Source organism: Lissotriton vulgaris, chromosome 11 (assembly GCF_964263255.1).
Source record: "Lissotriton vulgaris chromosome 11, aLisVul1.2, whole genome shotgun sequence".
NCBI lineage: Eukaryota > Metazoa > Chordata > Amphibia > Caudata > Salamandridae > Lissotriton > Lissotriton vulgaris.
In genome coordinates this window covers 1,038,857,384-1,038,876,475 of record NC_141699.1, presented here as the reverse complement: position 1 = coordinate 1,038,876,475, position 19,092 = coordinate 1,038,857,384, and the positions used below count along the sequence as shown (strand labels likewise).

At 50.1% G+C, this 19,092-nt stretch overlaps 1 protein-coding gene across 1 annotated transcript in view; it reads left to right on the top strand.

Annotated features, from left to right (window-relative positions):
* USP13 (ubiquitin specific peptidase 13) overlaps window positions 1–19,092 on the top strand; it is a 365,038-nt gene that overhangs the window by 158,436 nt on the left and 187,510 nt on the right. The gene's annotated exons all lie outside the window — the stretch shown is intronic.

Sequence of the window (19,092 nt, the reverse complement as noted above, 5' to 3'; positions counted from 1 at the left end):
CGAGTGGTTGCACACACCCACTCTGGCACACCCAACATTTTCAAGTGCGCCGCTCTCTCCACCTTAGCCCAAGGGGAGTCTTCTAAATCATTGCCCAGGAGACAATCGACAGGCATGGCGGGCCTCACAGCAACCTGAAGAGTACCTGAAACTCCCCCCCATTCAAAGGAAACCTGAGCCACCTCACACTCTTTCTGGGAGTTGTCGGCAGATATCACGGGGTAGAATGCGTGGGGAACCACCTGCTCTCTGGACACTAAGTGACACTTGACAGCTGTCACACTCGCTCCAGTGTCTCTGAGAGCTTCCACTCTATGGCCATTAATGGTCACCCACTGCCTATATTTACTAGTGTTACTAGGCAGAGGGGGTGGAGGGACCATTTGCATATCTCCTAGCGAGACCAGGGACATTTCTGCGGGACCCCTCCCACCATGGACAACCATCTCCTCCCCTCCCAAGGCTACACTCGCCAACTGACGAGGGGGTGCACGCGGCGGTGCATTTGAATCCTTTTTGGGACACTGGGGGTCATAAAACCGGTGTCCCACCTGCCCACAACCGTAGCAGGTTAGGGGGCCCCTATGAACAGGTTTACCCGTCGGGGCCCCTGGCTTCTTCTCAGGGGGAGGCTGGGAACCTTTCCCTTGGTTCCCTTGGGGATTACTTTGGGGCCCTTTCTGAGACTCCTTCTGTTTACCCTTGTCCCCCCCACTCTTCTGCTGGGGACCCTGCCCACCTTTGGCTGAGTCTCCCACTGGACCCTTGTGGACCCTGGTACTGACCCAGCGGTCCGCCTCCTCAGCAAGTTTTCTAGGGTTAGATATCTTGCTATCAATCAGGTGCTGGCGCAGCTCAGGAAAACAGTTATTAGACAAGTGCTCCCAAGCAAACAAATCATAAAGAGCTTCATAACTTTCCACTTTGCTGCCCTTCACCCAACCATCCATGGCTCTGCAAAAATAAGACACATATTCCACCCACGTCGTACCAGGCAACTTCTTACATTCTCTAAAAGCTTGTCTGTACTTCTCGGGGGTTAAGCCATATCGCAACATTAAAGCATCTTTCATATGAGCATACAACATCCTATCCGCAACAGGCATGTCTAACAGGGTATCTCTTCCCTCATTCACAAAGCGACCCCACAACCCCGCTCCCCAATTCTTCTCAGGGACCTGGTGGGCCAACAATGCTAACTCATATGCTTTAAACCATTGACCAATATCTTCATTCCTATTGTAATCTTTGATCACATCTTTCGGGAAGTAAAACTTACTTTCTGCAGGCTCGGATGGAATGCTGCCACCAGAGGGATTCAACTCTAACTTCTTAGCTTGGATATCCAGTTCCCTCACCTGGCTTCACGTTTCAAAGCTAACTTCTCTCGTTCAAACTCCAACTTTTTGATCTCTAAATCAGCTTCCCTTCTACCTCTTGCATTTTCTAACTCCAACTGCCCATTTATTTTTAGCCTTGCCATCTCCATGTTGTAAGCTCGCTCTTTCGCTCTTTCTTCTCTTTCTTCAGGGGAAAGACCTTTGGAGGAAACACTGCTTCCGGGAGAGGGCACAGGTCCATTCACTGGCACCTCCTCATCCCCTTCCTCTGTGGGTACCACCAACACATCAGAGGGATTTCTGGACTCCCACCAGGCCTGTAATGCTTTATAAAAATCATCTTTTCTCGAGAGGCCTGTGGTAGGAACTTTAAACTGGTCGCAAAAGTGTTTCAGCTCATCTTTCTTGTATTTCTTAAGCTTGTTCCTCTCGAACTCCTCCACAACAACGATAGCAGGGGCAGTGACTCCGTTGTCACTCATGGTTAAATCTGGCAGTGTTCAAAAAATCAAGTTTCAGGAAAGCGGAGAACAAAAATAGGATCCTTCCGAATTAGATTGTGACTGCGTTATGGTCTGCTTTCACTACGTAGCGCACACTAATCACTGTACATGGGTCATAAATGCAAGGTCCAAATCCTCACCGCTGCATCCAATGTTAGAACCGGTTGTCTCTAGTTGTCAGAGGTATGCACTTCTGACAAATAGGGACACTCCTTTTCTAGTCAGGGCAAGGGGATCACACCCTTCGATAACCCCTGCTCACCCCCTTGGTAGCTTGGCAGAGCAGAACAGGCTTATCTCAGAGGCTGTGTGTTAAGCAATTATGACCTCATACAGTAATACAGTGAATACACTACAAATGGACACGACACCGTAGTATTATAAAAATAAGTATTTTTATATAAGGCTTAGCACAAGACCAAATAACGACAAAACTGTACACAATCGGAATAAATACTCTGGGAAGGAAAAAGGGATAGTTCAAAGGTAGTTTCTTCTTCAGCACAAAAAGTCTTTAGTATCAAGCAATCTTCTTCTTGGCAATACAGTTCTTAGCAACAGGGTAACCCACACGGGGGCTACACGACGTGGAGGCAAAGTTAATCCAAGGGTTCGGCGTCGACCGCGAGGAGCGCTACGTCGAGCCCGGAGTCACACGGACCCCCAACAACACAGTACCTTGGAAAATGAAGCACACGATGATCAGCAGCGTCGAACGGTCCGGCGTCGCGCCTTCGGTGTCAAGCAGGCCTCAGCAGGCGTCGTCGATGATGCGGTTGTACAGAGTGAGCAGCGCTCACGGCGTCGGTGGGCACACGGTTGATGCGATCAGCAGCGGTGCAGACACAAGGTCCTCTGGAGCTAGAGCCGTACTCCCACTCACTGGCGTTGCTGCTGGCGTCGGTCGGGCCCGGCGTCCGGTCGTCGTGATTGCTGGTTCTTTCAGAGGCGCTGGATTCACACTTCCAGCAAATAGCACCTTAGCGGATGAAGTCCTTTAGCCCTGTGACTTCAGCAGGAGACTGGCACTCTTCCAGTCCTTGGAGATTTTCTTAGCAAGCGTGAGAGTACACACACAGTTCCTCTCTCCTGGTTCCTTGGCAAAAATAAAGAAGCACGGCAGGATTCCCCCAACAACAGCACACTGGCAGAAGGGGTAGGCAGTCCTTAGATCAGCAGGCCTCTTGTCCTTGGTTACAGGGTTCCTTTTCAGAAGTGATCTAAATTCCTAGTTCAGGGGTCCTCCTCTTATACCCCTTTTCGTCTTTGATCTCTTTGTCTATGCCGGGGGTTTCCCAACATCCTGGGTCTGTGGTGGGTGGAGCTAGGCAGTAGCACCTGGCCTATTCATTGAGCAGGGCTGGGTCCTCAGACGCCCAGCAGGAGGTGGAGCCAGCATTGATACTGGCAGGAGCAGAGCTATCGCCCTCCCGGCAGGAGGTGGGGCTAGGATCGTCCATGGCAGGCACAGAGCCATCAGTCTCGTAGCAGGAGGTGGAGCCGGCATTGTATCAGGCAAGGCAGGCTATCAACAACTACTCTCCCCCTACTCTCAACTCAAATGTCCCACTCATCCCACACTGACTCATCCAGACCTGTGGAGCCACCCAGCTCCTGTCACACACACGCAAGACCAGCAGAAACCAGATATGATTAGACAAGAAAATAGACACTTTCTAAAAGTACTATTTTCGAACCCAGAGTCCAAAAACCATCCACACCAACGGATGCGTAATTAAACCCCGAGTTCAGGGATACCAAACTCGACATTGCACCATGCTCCCCGAGCCAGCTAGGATCATAGCGTTAACGATCCCGGCGGCCCATTCTATCCAACGGAGAGCAGGCTACCTTGCAATAGTGAAGCCCGAAGATGGCGGTACTTCACTATCAGGACATGCCAACTTGGTCAGGCGTGTCCTACCTTAGACGTACAATGCACCCTGCCCGTGGGCTTACCATAGGGGTGACTAACATGAAGTCAAGGGAAGGTTGGAGGGGCTGGCAAGTAGGTATACCTGCGCAGCCTGCGTGACAGTACAAGACTGCACGTGGGTCTCGCAATGACCGACCCGTAGACATTCTTTTACGAGGCCGCTCCTGTGGGTGGCACAACACGTGCTGCAAGCCCACGAGCGGCATTTGTATTTACAAGCCCCGGCACTCCTGGTGCACTAGACTAGGGACTGACAGTAAACCAAATTAGGCCAAACATGGATACAATAGATACATTAATTTAACATCGGGAGCACTTGCGCTATGGCACTGATCAGCAGTGACACGGCGCCCAAAGCATATACCAGCAAAACATCGTACAACAGTAGAGGCAAACAGAAAAAATGGAGGAGAGACTCAAGCCAATGATGTCAGGTCTAACACGTGTTCCCTCCAGCTGAAATGTGGGGAGAACTACCCTTGACCTAGGGAGTCCTCAGCACTAAGGCGGAAAAATCTGGACAGACCATCAGCATTGGCGTGATCTGTACCAGGGCGGTGTTCCACCGTAAAGTCCATCCCCTGTAGGGAAATGGACCACCTCAACAGTTTTGGATTCTCACCCCTCATCTGCATCAACCATCTGAGGGGCCTGTGGTCTGTCTGAACCCGGAAGTGAGTCCCAAACAGGTAGGGTCTTAGCTTCTTCAGTGCCCAGACCACAGCAAAGGCTTCTCGCTCTATCGCACTCCACCTCGTTTCCCTGGGAAGTAACCTCCTACTGATGAAGGCTACAGGTAAGTCTCGGCCCTCTTCATTCATCTGAGCTAGAACAGCCCCCACGCCATGCTCTGAAGCGTCCGTCTGAACAATAAATTCTTTCGAAAAGTCGGGTGCCTGGAGAATGGGTGCTGTACACATTGCAGTTTTCAGGGTGTCAAAGGCCGTTTGACAGGCATCAGTCCAGATCACATTTCGCGGCTGCTTCCTGGAAGTCAGCGAAGTCAAGGGGTGCACAATGTTACCATAATCCTTGACAAACCTCCTGTAGTAACCCGTGAGACCTAAGAAGGCTCTCACCTGAGTTTGGGTTTTGGGCGGTGCCCAAGCCAGGATGGTATCAATCTTGGGTTGTAGGGGGGCCACCTTACCGCTCCCTACTTGGTGCCCCAAGTACACCACAGAACCCTGCCCAATCTGGCACTTACTGGCTTTGATTGTGAGGCCTGCTCCGCGCAGGGCCAACAACACTTCCTGGAGGTGGCGCAAGTGTTCCTCCCAGCTGGCGCTGAACACTGCGATGTCGTCCAGGTAGGCGGCACTGAAATCCTCCAGTCCAGCCAAGACCTGGTTGACCAACCTCTGGAAGGTGGCGGGGGCATTCTTCATCCCAAAGGGCATCACCCGGAACTGGTATAGCCCATCTGGTGTGGAGAATGCTGACCTCTCTTTTGCCCCATCAGTCAAGGCGATCTGCCAGTACCCAGACGTTAAATCGAACGTACTAAGGTACCGGGCAGCCCCCAACCGATCTATGAGCTCATCAGCTCTGGGGATGGGGTGCCCGTCAGTCTTCGTGACCGAATTGAGTCCTCCGTAATCCACGCAGAACTGGAGTTCTGGTGAAGCACCAGGCACTGCAGCCTTCGGGACCAAGACCACTGGGCTGGCCCAAGGACTGCTAGAGGACTCAATCACCCCTAACGCGAACATTTTGGAGACCTCCTCCTTAATGTACGCTCTGACCTTGTCAGTCACCCTGTAAGCCTTGTGCTTCACAGGAGGGCTGTCTCCGGTGTCAACGTCATGGACACACCAATGAGTGACACCCGGAACCAAGGAAAACAGATCCGGGAATTGTCCCAACAGGTGGCGACAATCCTGTTTCTGTTCAAGAGTCAGTGTGTCAGAGAGGACCACACCATCCACTGACCCGTCTTGCTCTTTAGCACACAGGAGGTCAGGAAGGGGCTCACTCTCCTCCTCCATTCCATCATCTGTAGCTAGGAGCATGCCCCCTTCGGACCTTTCTAAGTGGGGCTTCAAACGGTTGACATGCAGGACCCGCAAGGGGTTCCTGGGAGATTTCAAGTCCACCAGGTAGGTGACATCGCTCTTCTTCTCCACAACCTTAAACGGTCCAGTCCACCTGTCCTTGAGCGCACAAGGTTCCACAGGGGACATGACCCACACTTCCTGACCAGGCTGAAGCTCTACCAGAGTGGCATTCCGGTCGTACCAACGCTTCATCTCCTCCTAGCTGGCCTCCAGATTTGCCTGAGCAAGTTCTCTGAAGCGCCGAGTCTGGTTCCGAAAGGCCAGCATGTAGCTGTATACATCCTGGGGAGGTTTCCTGGGAGATTGCTCCCAGCCTTCTTTGACCAGACTCAAAGGTCCTCTTACCGGGTGACCGTATAAGAGCTCAAAGGGGCTGAACCCTAGAGCCTTCTGCGGCACCTCACGGTAAGCAAACAACAGGCATGGCAAGAGGACGTCCCATTTCCGCCTCATTGGTTCTTCAAGACCCATAATCATGCCTTTCAGGGTCCGGTTGAATCTCTCAACCAGCCCGTTCCCTTGCGGGTGGTAAGGAGTGGTGAACTTGTAGGTTACCCCCCACTCCTTCCACAGAGACTTCATGTAGTTCGAAATGAAGTTGGTGCCCCGGTCGGACACCACCTCTCTGGGGAACCCCATCCGGGAGAAAACACCCATCAGTGCCCGTCCCACCACGGGGGCCGTCACTGTTCTGAGAGGGATGGCTTCCGGGTACCTCGTGGCATGGTCCACCAAGACCAGGATGAACCTGTTGCCCAGGGCTGTCTTGGGGTCCAGGGGCCCGACAATGTCAATACCCACCCGGTCAAAGGGGGTGTTGACCACTGGAAAAGGTTGGAGAGGAGCCTTCTGCTTCCTTCCGCTTTTCCCACTTGCCTGGCAAGTGCGACAAGTCTTGCAATGGATGTCTACATCCCTACGCATCTGAGGCCAATAAAAATGGGTGACAAGCCTGTCATAGGTCTTGTCCTGCCCCAGATGTCCAGCTAAAGGTACGTCATGAGCCAAACCCAGTAGGAAGGCTCTGAAGCGCTGGGGTACCACCAGCACACGGGCTGACCCAGGCTCAGCAGCCTTAGGCTCGCTATACAGGAGGTCGTTCTCCCAGTACACAAAATGTGATCCTGACTGATCACCTGAGGATTGGGCTGAGGCCTGCTGCCTCATGCCCACAAGAGAAGGGCACTCCTTCTGTTCCGCACAGAATTCCTCCCTGGAGGGACCACCATCCTGCTGCCAATGGGTCAGCTCGGGCAGATCTCCCAGTTCGGCAATTTGTTCCCCTGTGGGCTCCAGGGCATCCCCCTCAGGGTCTACTTCCTCCTGGACCACGGGAACTACGGGGGCCGGTTTCCCGCGCCTCCTGCCTCTTCTCTTCACAGCTGGGTCCTGGGCCATACTTTCAGGCTCCGGGACCCCATCAACACCCTTACTCGCTGTCATGGATCGAGTGGTTGCACACACCCACTCTGGCACACCCAACATTTTCGAGTGCGCCGCTCTCTCCACCTTAGCCCAAGGGGAGTCTTCTAAATCATTGCCCAGGAGACAATCGACAGGCATGGCGGGCCTCACAGCAACCTGAAGAGTACCTGAAACTCCCCCCCATTCAAAGGAAACCTGAGCCACCTCACACTCTTTCTGGGAGTTGTCGGCAGATATCACGGGGTAGAATGCGTGGGGAACCACCTGCTCTCTGGACACTAAGTGACACTTGACAGCTGTCACACTCGCTCCGGTGTCTCTGAGAGCTTCCACTCTATGGCCATTAATGGTCACCCACTGCCTATATTTACTAGTGTTACTAGGCAGAGGGGGTGGAGGGACCATTTGCATATCTCCTAGCGAGACCAGGGACATTTCTGCGGGACCCCTCCCACCATGGCCAACCATCTCCTCCCCTCCCAAGGCTACACTCGCCAACTGACGAGGGGGTGCACGCGGCGGTGCATTTGAATCCTTTTTGGGACACTGGGGGTCATAAAACCGGTGTCCCACCTGCCCACAACCGTAGCAGGTTAGGGGGCCCCTATGAACAGGTTTACCCGTCGGGCCCCTGGCTTCTTCTCAGGGGGAGGCTGGGAACCTTTCCCTTGGTTCCCTTGGGGATTACTTTGGGGCCCTTTCTGAGACTCCTTCTGTTTACCCTTGTCCCCCCCACTCTTCTGCTGGGGACCCTGCCCACCTTTGGCTGAGTCTCCCACTGGACCCTTGTGGACCCTGGTACTGACCCAGCGGTCCGCCTCCTCAGCAAGTTTTCTAGGGTTAGATATCTTGCTATCAATCAGGTGCTGGCGCAGCTCAGGAAAACAGTTATTAGACAAGTGCTCCCAAGCAAACAAATCATAAAGAGCTTCATAACTTTCCACTTTGCTGCCCTTCACCCAATCATCCAAGGCTCTGCAAAAATTAGACACATATTCCACCCACGTCGTACCAGGCAACTTCTTACATTCTCTAAAAGCTTGTCTGTACTTCTCGGGGGTTAAGCCATATCGCAACATTAAAGCATCTTTCATATGAGCATACGACATCCTATCCGCAACAGGCATGTCTAACAGGGTATCTCTTCCCTCATTCACAAAGCGACCCCACAACTCCGCTCCCCAATTCTTCTCAGGGACCTGGTGGGCCAACAATGCTAACTCATATGCTTTAAACCATTGACCAATATCTTCATTCCTATTGTAATCTTTGATCACATCTTTCGGGAAGTAAAACTTACTTTCTGCAGGCTCGGATGGAATGCTGCCACCAGAGGGATTCAACTCTAACTTCTTAGCTTGGATATCCAGTTCCCTCAACCTGGCTTCACGTTTCAAAGCTAACTTCTCTCGTTCAAACTCCAACTTTTTGATCTCTAAATCAGCTTCCCTTCTACCTCTTGCATTTTCTAACTCCAACTGCCCATTTATTTTTAGCCTTGCCATCTCCATGTTGTAAGCTCGCTCTTTCGCTCTTTCTTCTCTTTCTTCAGGGGAAAGACCTTTGGAGGAAACACTGCTTCCGGGAGAGGGCACAGGTCCATTCACTGGCACCTCCTCATCCCCTTCCTCTGTGGGTACCACCACCACATCAGAGGGATTTCTGGACTCCCACCAGGCCTGTAATGCTTTATAAAAATCATCTTTTCTCGAGAGGCCTGTGGTAGGAACTTTAAACTGGTCGCAAAAGTGTTTCAGCTCATCTTTCTTGTATTTCTTAAGCTTGTTCCTCTCGAACTCCTCCACAACAACGATAGCAGGGGCAGTGACTCCGTTGTCACTCCTGGTTAAATCTGGCAGTGTTCAAAAAATCAAGTTTCAGGAAAGCGGAGAACAAAAATAGGATCCTTCCGAATTAGATTGTGACTGCGTTATGGTCTGCTTTCACTACGTAGCGCACACTGATCACTGTACATGGGTCATAAATGCAAGGTCCAAATCCTCACCGCTGCATCCAATGTTAGAACCGGTTGTCTCTAGTTGGCAGAGGTATGCACTTCTGACAAATAGGGACACTCCTTTTCTAGTCAGGGCAAGGGGATCACACCCTTCGATAACCCCTGCTCACCCCCTTGGTAGCTTGGCAGAGCAGAACAGGCTTATCTCAGAGGCTGTGTGTTAAGCAATTATGACCACATACAGTAATACAGTGAATACACTACAAATGGACACGACACCGTAGTATTATAAAAATAAGTATTTTTATATAAGGCTTAGCACAAGACCAAATAACGACAAAACTGTACACAATCGGAATAAATACTCTGGGAAGGAAAAAGGGATAGTTCAAAGGTAGTTTCTTCTTCAGCACAAAAAGTCTTTAGTATCAAGCAATCTTCTTCTTGGCAATACAGTTCTTAGCAACAGGGTAACCCACACGGGGGCTACACGACGTGGAGGCAAAGTTAATCCAAGGGTTCGGCGTCGACCGCGAGGAGCGCTACGTCGAGCCCGGAGTCACACGGACCCCCAACAACACAGTACCTTGGAAAATGAAGCACACGATGATCAGCGGCGTCGAACGATCCGGCGTCGCGCCTTCGGTGTCAAGCAGGCCTCAGCAGGCGTCGTCGATGATGCGGTTGCACAGAGTGAGCAGCGCTCACGGCGTCGGTGGGCACACGGTTGATGCGATCAGCAGCGGTGCAGACACGAGGTTCTCTGGAGCTAGAGCCGTACTCCCACTCACTGGCGTTGCTGCTGGCGTCGGTCGGGCCCGGCGTCCGGTCGTCGTGATTGCTGGTTCATTCAGAGGCGCTGGATTTACACTTCCAGCAAATAGCACCTTAGCAGATGAAGTCCTTTAGCCCTGTGACTTCAGCAGGAGACTGGCACTCTTCCAGTCCTTGGAGATTTTCTTAGCAAGCGTGAGAGTACACACACAGTTCCTCTCTCCTGGTTCCTTGGCAAAAATAAAGAAGCACGGCAGGATTCCCCCAACAACAGCACACTGGCAGAAGGGGTAGGCAGTCCTTAGATCAGCAGGCCTCTTGTCCTTGGTTACAGGGTTCCTTGTCAGAAGTGATCTAAATTCCGAGTTCAGGGGTCCTCCTCTTATACCCCTTTTCGTCTTTGATCCCTTTGTCTATGCCGGGGGTTTCCCAACATCCTGGGTCTGTGGTGGGTGGAGCTAGGCAGTAGCACCTGGCCTATTCATTGAGCAGGGCTGGGTCCTCAGACGCCCAGCAGGAGGTGGAGCCAGCATTGATACTGGCAGGAGCAGAGCTATCGCCCTCCCGGCAGGAGGTGGGGCTAGGATCGTCCATGGCAGGCACAGAGCCATCAGTCTCGTAGCAGGAGGTGGAGCCGGCATTGTATCAGGCAAGGCAGGCTATCAACAACTACTCTCCCCCTACTCTCAACTCAAATGTCCCACTCATCCCACACTGACTCATCCAGACCTGTGGAGCCACCCAGCTCCTGTCACACACACGCAAGACCAGCAGAAACCAGATATGATTAGACAAGAAAATAGACACTTTCTAAAAGTACTATTTTCGAACCCAGAGTCCGAAAACCATCCACACCAACGGATGCGTAATTAAACCCCGAGTTCAGGGATACCAAACTCAACATTGCACCATGCTCCCCGAGCCAGCTAGGATCATAGCGTTAACGATCCAGGGGCCCATTCTATCCAACGGAGAGCAGGCTACCTCGCAATAGTGAAGCCCGAAGATGGCGGTACTTCACTATCAGGACATGCCAACTTGGTCAGGCGTGTCCTACCTTAGACGTACAATGCACCCTGCCCGTGGGCTTACCATAGGGGTGACTAACATGAAGTCAAGGGAAGGTTGGAGGGGCTGGCAAGTAGGTATACCTGCGCAGCCTGCGTGACAGTACAAGACTGCACGTGGGTCTCGCAATGACCGACCCGTAGACATTCTTTTACGAGGCCGCTCCTGTGGGTGGCACAACACGTGCTGCAAGCCCACGAGCGGCATTTGTATTTACAAGCCCCGGCACTCCTGGTGCACTAGACTAGGGACTGACAGTAAACCAAATTAGGCCAAACATGGATACAATAGATACATTAATTTAACATCGGGAGCACTTGCGCTATGGCACTGATCAGCAGTGACACGGCGCCCAAAGCATATACCAGCAAAACATCGTACAACAGTAGAGGCAAACAGAAAAAATGGAGGAGAGACTCAAGCCAATGATGTCAGGTCTAACAGTGGCAGATTTGAAGGAGCAGTTGATGACGTCTCGGAGGTGCGGTGCTATGATGGAGTCTGCTTTGTTGAAGATGTGGTGAGGGCATGGGTCTGTGGGGGAACCTGAGTGGATGGAGTTCATCAGGCGGATGGTATCCTCAGTGGAGATTGTGTTCCAGTCATTAAGGATGTTTGAGGGGGGTGAAGGTCCAGCAGATGGTTGGGTGGGTTGGTCTCCGGGTTGGTTGTCGAAGCTGTTGTGGATGTCTGCAATTTTGTTGTGGAAGAATGAGGCTAGGGAGTCGCAGAGGGCTTGAGAGGGGGTGATGTCGTTAGAGTTGGCCGAGGGATTGGTAAATTCCTTGACGATGTTGAAAAGTTCCCTGCTGTTGTGGGCGTTGTTATCTAGTCTTTCCTTGAAGGCGGTTTTCTTGGCCTTTCGGATCAGTTGATGGTGTATGCGGGTGGCGTTTTTGAAGGCGTCCTTGGTGCTGGTGGTTGGGTCTTTTTTCCAGGCCTTCTCAAGGGAGCGGCAGAGTTTCTTGGATTTTTTAAGATCATCGTTGAACCATGAGGCCTTCTTGCTGCCAAGTTTGCTTTGTCGTTTTTTCAGTGGTGCTAGGATGTCGGCGCTGATGGATAGCCATAGGGTGAGGTTGGTGGCGGCTTGGTCGGGGTTTGATGAATGGGCTGGGGGGTTTAGCAGAAGCGATGAGGAGATCTGGTCGATGGTGATTTTGTTCCAGTTTCTTTGCAGAGTTGGTTGGGGGTGGTTGTTGGGTTTGGGCTTGTTGTAGGTGAAGTGAACGCAGCTGTGGTCAGTCCAAAGGAGCTTCGTGGTGTGGCTGAAGGAGACATGATTGCTGGAGGTGAAGATAGGGTCGAGGGTGTGACCTGCGATGTGGGTGGGGGAAGTGACCAGTTGTTTAAGTCTGAGGTTGGCGAGGTTGTCAAGCAGGGTGGTGGAGTTGCGGTCGTTGTTCTTTTCAAGGTGAAAGTTGAGGTCTCCTAGAAGGATGTAATCATTGGAGGGGAGCGCGTGTGGAGTGATGAAGTCCGTGATGTCCTCACTAAATTGTGCGCGGGGTCCTGGAGGCCTGTAAAGGAGGGTGCCTCTGAGTGTGGTCTTGGGGTCGATGTGGATCTGGAAGTGAAGGTGTTCAGAGTTGGCGAGGTTGACGTCAGAGCTGGTTGAGATATGGATGGATTTCTTATGGCCGATAGCGATTCCTCCTCCTGTGTGGCCGGTACGGTCCTTGCGTATGATCTTATAATCTTCTGGGATGGCAATGGTGATGTCTGGGGCGGAGGAGGCGTTCATCCATGTTTCAGTAAAGAAGGCGACGTCCGGAGAGATGGTGTCTAGTAGATTCCATAGGTCAATGGCGTGCCTATGGACCGATCGGGTGTTGAGCAAGATGCATTGTAGGTGGTTGGTGTCGGGAATCTGAGGTGTGATCGTAGCGGAGTGGTTGACGTTGCAGAGGAATTTGCAGGAGTAGCATGAGAAAGGTCCATGGGTGTGTCCAGGAGCGGCTTGGACGCAGTTTGGGGAACGGCCGGGATTAAGGGCTAGGAGGGTGGTGGCATCGTAGGTAATGCGGGAGGGCTGGGAAATGCGAGGGCCAGGGGGTATGGCGCTGGGCGCGGTCCAGGCGCGGATGGGCGTAGACGGGCTTACCTTTGGCGCACCTTCGGCGCGAATGGGGCGCGGTCGCTGCGCGGTCGCTGCGCGTGAACGCTGCGCGCGGGAGTAACTGTCATATATGGATGGTGGAGGGGGAGGGGCGAGGGCGGCTCAGCTGGGAGGCGGGGCGGGCTACAGATGACCACAACAACAACAAAATGGAGGCGGAGGGGGGAGCACAGCGGAGCGCTAGGGCAAACGCGCAAACACAGTGAAAGCGGCAAATTTAAATTCAAAAGTGCAAATAAATCAGAGCGGCAACCAGGCACACAGCAGGCAGCAATAATTAGGCAGATTAAGCAAAGCAATGCAGCACAACGATACCGAGTGTCACAGAGGGACACTGGGGAGCGACCACTCAGCCCGAGGGAGAGGAGCGAGTCACGGCGCTTTCCGGTAGGGGAGCGCTGTTCTGGTCAGTGGGAGGGCGGCTCAGCTGGGAGGCGGGGCGGGCTACAGATGACCACAACAACAACAAAATGGAGGCGGAGGGGGGAGCACAGCGGAGCGCTAGGGCAAACGCGCAAACACAGTGAAAGCGGCAAATTTAAATTCAAAAGTGCAAATAAATCAGAGCGGCAACCAGGCACACAGCAGGCAGCAATAATTAGGCAGATTAAGCAAAGCAATGCAGCACAACGATACCGGCAAGACCTTAGTCATTATTAAAAAGCTGATAGCTAAACCGCTAATAGCACAATTCTATTTGTAAAGTAAAACCCCTACATGCAATAATTTAAAAGTTCCAAGGTCGCACAACGCAGAGAACAGTAAGTAAACAATGTGCAAAAGGCCATTTTCCACTGCTGTTAAGTAGTACGGTGAAGTGAGTAGATCGACAAAACAACACCGGGCTTAGTTTTCCCCATTATGGATTAAACAGTTGTTAGCTTGCTGGCTCCCCCTGTGTTGGATTTCGTGGTGTTAACGGCATTCAAGGGCAGTTCTCAAATAACAAGGTAATCCAAAACAGAATTTTATATATTCACAATAACATGTATTAGAACATTGAAATGTTGGGAGCTCCATTGAAAACAATGGAGTACTCTGGGCTTATAATGGCTGGTATAAACCTGGAGCTCCAACATTCCAATGTTTCTTTGTTCACAGCTCTGGCTGTGAACAAAGGCTTCAGGGAGCCTGAGGGATTCCAATCCCCTCACCCTCCCATAAGGCTTTGTTCTTTTGTGTTAGAACATTCTGTCCTCTAATGGCAGAATGTTCTAATGACCTTATACCTCTTCTTAGCTGGGCTATACCAGCTATTAAAGTCCCTCTCCCTTGTTAAAGGCCCTCGCCTTCGGCTCGGGTCTTTAACTCTGGTGAGGGCCTTTAATAGCCGGTATAGCCCTCTACGGCGGGCTATAAGGCTATAGTATGTCAGGCAGCCGAGACATGGAAGTACACTCTTTTTCAGGGAGCTTCGCATGTTTAATCAGCTGAGATGCTGTCCAGCGGCGGCGCCCCCCAAAAACAACAGGAAAGGAAAATTAAACAACACACCTTTTATTTCTCCTTTCCTGTTGTCTTGGGGGCGGGGCCTGGGGGGGTGACAACACTGAGGGGAGTGGTGTCTGCACTTCCTTCACTGCACATGACGGTTTGGCCGGCATTCTCATGGGCAGTGAACCTCTCTCCAACCCCAGCTGCATCGCTGGGGTTGAAGAGATCAGGCGCAGACTCCCAGTCTGTCCTGGAGCACTAATCGAGAGTGCAAGGCAGGCTAAGAGCCTGTGCCTGAAGAAGGGAAAGGAGCGAGATGCGGGAAGCGGCTGGCAAAAGGTACTTTTTTTTATCATTATTTTTTATTTTCCTTCCCCTCCCGATCTCTATGCCCCCCTCATGCCACTCGTAGCAAACAGCAGCCGCTAATGATGCTGTCGGTTACAATCCAAGACATCCAACGGATGAAGTGAGTTGACACGGTAGAGTATGCTGTTGTGGACGAAAGCAAGATGTTGAATGGACCAAGGATGAAGTGGGATGAGCGAAACCCAATGTATGGAAGATTATATTATGTATTTTTAGCGCCTTCACTCCACATTTTGCTGCCACCAATGGTCCATTTAACCATGGCACTGGATTATCATCATATAGCCCAGTTTCTCCCCCATAATATTGTTGCCTTTCATCATCTCCACCTATTACTTCCAACACTTAACATTAGCGTTCTTTCACGTCACTCTTGTTTCCTTTCTAAAAACATTGAAAATGGCAACAGATCTCTGTACCACTCCACAACACTTTATACAACTTAATAGGTATTTACATCTCTGTTGGGGGTAATGACCTTTATTAGTTGGTGTTACGCATTTATTTATGCTTACCTGGTGTTCTTATGGGCCATGTATAACGGCAAAAGTTCCAGGCCCAATCACTTTTATGCTTCCTGCTCTTCATTTAAACATGTCTGACTGACTGGATAGATTTTCTATTCTCTGGATGTATATGTGCTCCATACGATTTCTGGTACAAGTTGCCCCCTCAATGGAGTATTGGACTCTGGTATGAATGGATTCACCAAAAAGTGAATTACCTTTTATCATTGGTCGCAACTTGGTTTGATAGGCATGGGGTGCACATGTTTGCCTTGCACTTTTAGGCTGAAAAGGATGCTGACCAGACCTTTCTGGAAAATTCTTATATTCTTACCAGAAGCCCTCATATCTTGGAGGAAAAGAGAGCTGTGTGCCATCTGCTGGCATACATGAGGGTTTATGTTATCTCTGAAGTCTTACCACTATTCTATATCTGTTTACCTTGAAGGTGTGTTGCCAAGTTAGACAGTTTAGACCTTTAGGTAAGTGTGCTCCTTGACACCCTTAAATGCCACTTTGGATTTGTTAGCCAGAGTCTTGCAAGAAGCAAACACCTTACAGACTGTAGACAGGGGCATGTCTGTCAAACGGATTTGCTGCCTGCACATTCTCCACTCTCTGGGGTCAGTCCTGCAGTCTGAGCTGCTTGAGCCACGCATTAGTCCCTAAAGTATCTTGGGCTGCCTGAGAGAGACGCACATTCCCTGTTGGTGTTATCGGATGCATGTAGTCACTTTGGAATTGGAGACACTTCATGATGTTAGTTACAGTGGGACTGAATGGTGCATGAAGGAAGATGCACTAAGAGTTGAATGGATACCCCATATTTCAGGTGTCACACTTTAGAAAACTTCATGCCAATAGCTTTTAGACATGCTAAATATCAGCCATACTAGAGTACAACATGGCTAAAATTGATTGCCAAAGCCGTCAGCAAGACCTATTGGCTATGCTAACACTTGTTTGCTTGAACTTGGTTCCCCAGTTACAAAGTCATCAGCTCTGGCCCTAATGCCACATCCTCTTCTGATTAAGAAATGTTTTGGAGTACCGCCGTACCCTTTACTTTGAAAGTAAGTAAGAAATGGTCTCGCCAGGTTACAGGGCATGGTTCTGAAACCCTGATAAAGCTCTCAGGTACCAGGATGTGATCTAGTAAGTAGTGATCTAGTAAATACCGTTCTGCAAGTATCAGTCACATAACATGTCAGCCTTTCTGAGTCGTGGTCAGATAAACATCATCTGTTCTTGTGGGCGCTTCCAGCTGTAAACTCAGATCCCCGAGCCTTTTGATATGTTCATGAGTTAATAGGAAATGTCATTAGAAGTTGATCATTACATTCAACTTATCAATTGAAGAGCTAGGCGGGTGATGTAAAAGAATTATCTGAATGGACTTCTGATACCTATGGAGACAGAAAATTAGGCCTTCCCTTGACAAGTTATCTGCATTGCTTCACCTCCTTCATGGCGATACTTCCTGTCAGCTCAAAAAACGTTATCTCGTTTTAAATCAGATAAAAAAGGAAGAAATTCAAATCATTACGAGAATGGCGGTCCATATGACCTCCAAACTTGTGGTGGAGGTGTGGTGGCGGTCGTGGACCGCCACACCAGTGGTCCGATCACCATATTAAGAGTACAGCGGTCGAACCAAAATAGGAATGCCGCAACCGTCGGGGATCCACGATACCTGGCGGTGGAGTGGCAGTCTGAGGACCGCAATATGCTGGCGGTGCCGCTGTGTCACTACCAAGCATATTTCTAGTTTCCCCACATCCACGCTTTTCATGGCAGTAAGCCTGCCATAAAAGCGTTGGCAGTGAGAAACCTTAGGGGGCTCTACAGGGCCCCTGTCCATGAGGTGTATGAAGGAGGGGCACATGGTGTTCCCCCCTGTCTGCATGCACCCCCTATGCTGCACTGCATGGACTTTACAGTCCATTCCATGCAGGAACGGGCTTTGGTGCTCCCATTGCAGTGCCTTTTTAATAGGCACGTCAAAGGACCAACTGCCAAACCATGAGATAACTCGTAATCTGGCGGGTGGCCGTCAGGGACGTTTGGCGGTATGGGAACGGAGTGGTTGTGCGGCAGCCCGCTCCAACATCGCCAAATTCATCCTTGGGCCCATAGTCCTTTCTAGTCTGAATTTGTTAATTTCAGTGCAGCGTTTGACTGCCTAGCGAATGTTCAGCACAAAAGCAGCTACGCTTAGGTGTAGTTTTGGTTGTGGGGTGAGCGTCTGCTTAAAGGTTAGTGTTAAAAGGAACTTTGCCTTTGCCACTGCTGGTTATAAACTTGCACTTGTACTATTCACGTAGGTGCTTACACGATGCAAAGATTCGCAAATGGCAGCATCAATTTTCACATTAAAAAGAATTTATGCACAGAAAATCAATGCAAGTGCAATGTAGTGGAGCACCAACCTCACAATACTTTTTCATATATAGGTATAGCGTGGAAGGCACCTTTAGAATTCCACACGAAGCCTGATCAACTAAAGTCCTACATAATATTTTGAGCTGGCTGCGAACAAAATGCTAGCGAGAAACAAAATCAAGAGCAACCAGTGTTCAGGACAAGAATTGGGTCAATCCAGTGATTTTCTTAAGTGTAACACTTGCAATTGCTTCAAGATTCCATATACTATGCAATTTACACCTGGGTGAATGTCAGCGTTTAGCGAGGGCATTTCTCGTTTACGAATCTCTTGTAAGCCTCTGCTTGCTTGCCTTTGCACCACACCGCACTCCTAAGTACATTTTTAGCGCAAGCATGACAGATGACATTTCTGGTGCTTCTAGTAAATACGGTAGTACTCTATATGTTGCTGTTCTTGCAAGACAGTGCTAATGGTTATCTCCAAATGTTGGGTTGGGCACATCTTGGTAATTGGTTTTTTTTTTAGACTCTTTTTTTATTAAACTTGCTCCTCACACATCGATAAGATAGACAGTCGGTAGCAGCTGCAGAACTAATCATGTAATGTCCACATTCTATGATCAGTTGTCCATGGTACAGTACATTCAGGCTATTCGATCGGAGATTCAAATTGAAATGACAAGTTACCAATGTATTTTTTGTGTACACGTCACTATAACAGAGTATTCAACACCTTTTTACCAGTCGTACTCACATCTTGGTCAATGTTGAACTTTGGTAGAACCTTACATTGCTTTCTTTTTAGTAGTGTTTTCTTTTGAGTTGTATCCATTACCAACCTCCAAACTCCCCACGCCCCACCACCACAAGGATCACCTCTGCTCAGACTTCTAAAGGGTGAAAAAGGATACCCTAAGAAGTTGTTTACTGTGTGTGTCTGTGAGATCCATCTTGTAATGGTCTTCTGGTAACTTTTCCATAGCATATGTCAAAGTCTTTGCCCATTATTTCCCCTCATACTGCAAAGTACATTTCTTAAATTTGTGTTTTTGGAAATACGGCGGGTCAGTGAGTTTATAACTAGGCACTGATCCAATAACGCTGTTAAGGGATTAATTTTAATTAAGACTTCCAGTTTGCCGTTTTTACAGATAAATACAGGCAGAACACAATTTGTCTATACCTGTATTTATTTTTAAAAGCGGAAAAATTATAAAAA